Raw genomic sequence first — 6,815 nt, forward strand, 5'->3', positions numbered from 1 at the left:
CTCTTCTTCTTTTTTAAAATTTTGCATCCCCTCACCACCCCCCCACCCCATTTTCTTGTCTTGGTCTTTATATTTCATTTTGGAGAATTTCTGAAATTTATGGTAATCTTTGGCTATCTGTTAATATGTATGAGTGAAATGCTAGAGAGCTGGTTTTAAGCTCTGAGTATGAGAGGCAGAGGATTCATCATTCACTAGGGGACTCCTTATGTCACTGTTTGTGGTCTTTTCTCTGGGATAATTCAATTTCACTGAGAAAAATCCTTTAATCCCTTGTTTTCTCACATGTAAACTCAGGATAACAATTGTTCTTAGCTCACAGGGCTATTGTAAGGATTAATGAGATAATCCATATCAAGTACTTAAAATATTTTCTGGCACACTGAAGCATTCAATATATATTAGTTATTATTATTTAAAGTTTTCAACTACTCTCATGGTTTCAATATCATTGGTTCAATATGTTGATGGTGCCTGAATGTATATAAACAATCGTTTCTTTAATATCTTCATGTGGATATATCTCAGCCAACTCAAGCATAACATATCCACTCTTCCCTATCTTAGTAAATAATCACTGAGTAAATTATCACTGTCTTAGCTCAGGCTGTCATAACAAAATATCGTAGATTGAGTGGCTTAAACAACAGAAATTTATTTCCCACAGTTTTGGAGGCTGGAAGTCCAAGGGTACCAGCATGGTTGAGTTCTGGTGAGGATCCTTTTCTTGGCTTGCAGATGGTCACCTTCTCACTGTGTCCTCATATGGTAGAGAGAGAGTGCACTCCAGTTTCTTTTCCTATAAAAACACTAACCCCATCATGGAGGTCTCACCCTTATGAACTCATCTAAACCTAATTACTTCCCAAAGGTCCCATCTAAAAATACCCTCAAATTGGGGGTTAGGGCTTTAATATATGAATATGGTGGGGAGAGGACTTAAACATTAAGTTTATAACCAACAAATTTCACAATTGCTCAAATCAGTATCCCAATTTGTCCTCCAATCTTCTCCTTTGTTTATTTATTGTCTTTCTCCCCCAACCAAAATGGAAGCTATTAGATAGTAAAGAAATTCCTTCTCTTCTTATTTAGGGTATAGAAAGTATACCTACACTGGCTATGTATGAACAAGTGTATAAAATAGAAAGAGGTACTGTAATAAGAAATAATTGCCCTGTACAACACTAGTTGTGAAACATTGTTTAAAGGTTGAATTTGTTTCTAACTCCTTGATCTTCCTTTTTTTCCACTTTTTTCTGTTTTTTTTTTTTTTTTTTACTTGCTTTAATACACCTCTAATTACCTTCAAATAGAGCCTCCATTTGGATTTTGCTTTGTCTTCTTTTATTCCCTATCCCTTGTAATATTTACTGGTGAGAACTCTACTTAGTTCCCAATTGCCATGCTATGACTGCCATTTCCCGGGCTCCTGGGCATCATAAAATATCCTTAGATTCTTCATGGCAGACTGTTGAATTTGGAAATGTAGACTCTCTTTCAGATATTTTTGGCTTTCCCTTTCAAACTGCACTTTTAGGCCTTTGGGGCTTCATATTGTTTATTCTTGCAGACTTCCTGGTGTGTCAAAAATGGCTTAAAACAATTACTATGCTGTGCATTGGCATATATGACATTCAATCGCCCTACACTGAGCTGAATTTCAATGATATTTGTGTAAATGAATCAGAAACATATGGATTTTATCCTCCCTAACTGCCTCTACTTTTTTAAAAGTAGGAACTTAGCATTTGAGTTTTACTGGATATAAAATGTTTGAAGCTCAATAAAATACTGCAAATCAGAGTAAGAGAGGCTTCCTATACCTGATAGTCATCTTGTCTCATATCATTCTAGTTAGTGATGATATATTTGTTAATTTCTGCTCAGCTTCACTGTCTTTCTCTTGCCTTTAGATTTTCCTTCCTTACTATAAGGCTCTATTAGCTCACCTTCCTCTCTCCCTCCTCTGTTCTAGAAATAGCTACCTGTTGGCCACTGCCCTGCCCTGCCTGTTTTCACATCCTATAGAGGTAAGAGAGGTATTTATAACCAAAGACTTCCAACATATGGTGAAAGTGCCACAATAGAGGAGCATGAAAAACTTCGAGGAGAAAGCAACTTTTGGGGGCATTTTGTATTTTCCTACCCCTTGTTTGCTTTACTTTTCACTCTCTTCACAAAGGAGCTCTCCATTTTGCTTTATTTCTTTGCTCTAGTCTCCATTTCCGGTCTTTTCCTCCCATTTTAGTTTTCTGCGGCCATGTTGGCTCTTTCCAATTCCCCTTGAAAAAGTTTTTTTTATCTCCATCTGGTATTGCATATGCATGAGGAGTTTGGTGCTTTCCTCTCTTAGACTTTTATCCATTGTCCTGAATGGAATCCTCACAGTTGGAGCTTTTTTGCTATTCTTAGGCTGCCTCAATTCACTAGTAGGTCTCCAGAGAGCAGAACCAACTCTTGGTAGGGCATAAGCTGAGTGACTCCATTGAGATCTCCAGTTGCACGGCACAGAATATGTGGCCATGAGTGGACGAGACTGATGAAATTCTATCATGGTGAGGAAATTGAATGAACTGTTGAATTACATGGATTACCATGACAGATACAGTCTGTAGGACAGTCAGCAACTCTAATTAATATTGCCTCCCTCCCTGCCAATAACTACATTTAGTCCTCTAAGTAATTTTTCTTTACCTCAGTGAATTAGTGTCATTTCTATTCACCTAATGAAGCATTCTACTTAAAAAAACAATATAATTTTAGCAGTTATGAATATGTCAAGCAAAATACAAGGTATTTGAGGGCTAAGAATGTTACATATCTGAATATTCATATAAGTTCAGGTATTCATTAAGCTCCTTTCCACTTACACATTCTCTAGCTGCATCAAGTCTTTTATCATTCCATAACAAACCAGTTAAACATCTATAGATTGAGTGTTCTATGAAAGAATAAAAGAGGAAATGCTACTTCTGGAAATTTTCCATTATGTGATTCACAAATTAAAATTTAGGTAAAATGAACAAACGAAAAAAACATGGTACAAGAAAGGGATTAAAGTACATTTTATTTTATTTTTAACATTTTAACCTAGCAATCATTAATAGTGCTTAATTATTTGCCAGGCACTATTTTAAGTATCTTACAAACATTAAAGGTGTAATTTTCATAACAGCTCTTCAGTATGGGTACTACTATTATTCATGATTTACAGATAAGAAAACTAAGATACAGCAAGATTAAGAAATTTGCACATGGACACACATTTTAAGTAGCAGAGCCAGGATTTGAACATAGACATACCAGCTTCTGAATTTAGGTTCTTACTATTCCATTATACTGCTGTGCTATGTTAGAGAGAGCATATATGTGGAGTATTTAAGAGTTTAAAAATTAGATTTAGTGTTCAAATTCTGCAAAGAAGCAGTCATGTTCTAGATGACTTCTACCTCACAAAGGTCATATGTAAAATGGGAATAGTACCTATCACATAGGAAATTGTGAGATTCGAATTAACCAAAATATTTAGCAAAGAGCCTGGCATTTGATATAGCATTGATTTTTCCAGGAAACAAAAGGCAATGAAGGAATGGATGACTGTCTGGATAGATAATTAAATAAGCAAATAAACAAATGACCTTTTCTTCCAGGTTCAAGGGAAGGAAAAAGGTACAACTATCAATGAAGAGTGTCAGTGTCACATTGTTTGATGTGGATGTGGAATACAAGATGTTGTCTGCAAAATACTATCTGCCACACAAGTTTCTAGTCCCAATTTTATGAGAGAACCAACAGATGTTTGAATTAGTCATTTGAAGCTTTCACAGTATCTAGTTATCCTAGTAACACAACTTTTCTTAACAAATTAATTAACAAATTTTTGGCTCATTGGTATCCAAAAGTTTTCTAATTTAGGAGAATTCTCTGTCGAATACATTTAAATGGAAATCAGATCCTTACCTTCCACTGTTAAATCTGTTGGCAGTCAAAGCAAGGGTGCATGACGTGAGCTCAGGCAATTCAACCTTTCTCAGTCTTTGAAGTTTGATTGAGTGGCATCAAGTCCTAGGGACAGATAGATAACTTTGTTCCAGCAATGGAAAGCAAGGAAGCGATATGTGCATCTCTGTGTGCTTGAATCACCTTAATGAACAAAGAGACTATATTTTTCTCTTCTTTCTCCCTTTTCAAATGAAATGGAAAAATAAACCTTTCTTTACACCATTAAATTCTCTGCAAATCATTTTAAATTATTTGGAAAGAGATATTTTCCCCTTAGTTCTTCTTAGGTGGTATTGGAAAAAATTCTCTCTCTTTAGAGCATTGATTTAATTTTAAATCTACAATGAAGATTAAAGACGAAATTTTTAAAATCCCAGGTAACTTTCTGTTCATCTAATTGAACAAAACACACAAGTGTGTATGTGTGTGTATTCATCATATATATTCACAAATACTGCACCAAAAGTTTCATATTCTAAATCACTCATGCCATTTTTGATGCTATCATTTTTAAAAGACTAAATTTGAGATTGTGACTGTCTTTACCATTTCTAAATTATTATATAATTATTTATAAATATTAGTGACCTTACCCTGGCCTTTTGGTGTGCCTAACAAAGTATTTTGTTTCACCGGCATGAACTTGGCACATATGACCTTATCAATAAAGGGGCTTGTGTTTTCAGCTTCTCTCTTCTATAGTAGGGATAGATTTGCCATACCTACCAGTCTTTGCTAACCAGACACCAGTGATTTGTGAGATGGCTTGTTAGAGTTGGGGCTGTGGCAAAAAGGCAGAGAAAAATCTCATTTGCTCACATGGAGATAAATAGAGATAAAGTGTTTGCATTAGTCCTATTGACCCCATAATCTGAAATCCATCATACCCTTGGAAGGAGCACTTATCCTCACAAAATACATTCATTCTTGATTATAACAATTTAATTGTGTGCAAGTTCATTATTACTATTCATGATGTTTTTGTTTGTTTGTTTGCTTGTTTTTCATTTGAGAAGAATATGAATCCATTTCATCTGTTTGGTACATAATATTTTTCAAAGCATGCTCTCACAACTGTCAAAACTGTCTGAGATTGATATTATTACTCTCATTTTACAGATGAAAAAACTTAATCTCAAAGAGATTATTTGAATTCCCCAAGGTTACAGAGGTTACAAGTATCAGAACCAGGATATGGATCCATATCATCTGACTGCACTCCAGTAGATTATCAAAACTATTCCTATGTTATTTTCCATCAGACTCTTCAGTTATCATTCAGAAGTCCTCATCTTGGTAAACAAAAACTTTAAAATAATCTAACAAAGAAGCTCAACCTTGAACATTAAATTTACCAGTCAGAAACTTCTTGGCTTACAACTAGAGATTTCTAAATGATGGAAAAAGGGCAGTTAACATGTGATGTTCTCTTTTTCAGCCATAACTTTTCCTCTAGGCTTATAGTTATAGTTTAGCTTTAGAGTAAACAGCAATAAAATTTAATTGAATAGAAGTCAGATCAAAGTCTTTTTAAGCTGGACACAATGTGAGTTACACAAATACAGATCAATCAACATTTTAAAAAAATTTCAGTTACAAAGACCTCAGTGGAAAACAACTCCTAATTTATAAAAGCCCCTGACCATGAAGCATATTTTGTGTGATATATACAGGAATAGGCCCATAACTTTACTATTGGAAAGAAAACTATACCATAAAATTCATATCTAGAGTACTTCTGATACAAACCCATGACCTTAAAAAAAAAAAAAATATTTACAGGTGACCCAGATTTATGTATCTTACAGCAAAAGAAAAAAAGACTTCCCCATGTAAAACCTCATACCAAGTCACCTTAAATACATTTAATTAAACAGATACATTAAATACAGTTTTCCAGCCTAATTTATATTGTCCTATAAGTTGAAACCCTGCTTTATTATGATGGAATAATATCCATTATTCTGATAATTTTGAAACTTTTCAAAATGCTACTTTGATATTATAGTTTGCCCTATGCTATTGTAGTTGCACACTCTTCTCCCTATTTCTGAGTCAGTGCTATCCTACCCTGGAGGTAGTGAGTGTGCTAACTGTAGATAAGTATTTAAGTCAAGACTATATAGTTATGGTGATAGGCTGAACAATGGCCTCCCAAATACAGTCGCTTTCTAATCCCAGGAATCTGTAAATACATTCCCTTAAAAGGAAAAAGAGAGATTTCAAATGTGATTAAGAATTCTAAAATAGAGAGATTATCTTGGATTATTCAAATAGACCCAGTGTACTATTAAACAACTAGACCTAACAGACATATATAGAACACTTCATCTAATAGTAGCAAAATACATTCTTCTCGCATGCATATGAAATATTATCCAGGATAGCACATTAAGGCACAAAACAAGTCTCCACAAATTTAAAAAAGATTGAAAGCATACAAAGTATCTTTCAAACTACAATGGAATGAAACTAGAAATCAATAAGGTGTCTACAGCTACACTACCCTGAACAAGCCTGATCTTGTCTGATCTCGGAAGCTAAGCAGGGTCAGGCCTGGTTAGTACTTGAATGGGAAACCACTTAGGAAGACCAGGTGCAGTAGGCATAAAAAATAAAAATAAAAAAAATAAGAGATTGTAAGCTGACAAGTCCTTGCAATCTGTGAGGTCAACCAAGGGTTGCCTCGTCTAAAAAAATTAAAAAATAATTTAAAAAAGAAAGAAATCAATAACGCAAGGAAAGCTGGAAAATTCACAAATATGTAGAAATTAAACAACCAACAAATCAAAAAAGAAATCAAAAGGGAA

General features: G+C 34.4%; 1 pseudogene; it reads left to right on the forward strand.

Moving 5' to 3' along the window:
* Positions 1-6,494: 6,494 nt before the first annotated feature.
* LOC111743231 lies at positions 6,495-6,613 on the forward strand (annotated as a pseudogene).
* Positions 6,614-6,815: the final 202 nt, after the last annotated feature.

Source organism: Pteropus vampyrus, unplaced genomic scaffold (assembly GCF_000151845.1).
Source record: "Pteropus vampyrus isolate Shadow unplaced genomic scaffold, Pvam_2.0 Scaffold109, whole genome shotgun sequence".
NCBI classification, from domain to species: Eukaryota; Metazoa; Chordata; class Mammalia; order Chiroptera; family Pteropodidae; genus Pteropus; species Pteropus vampyrus.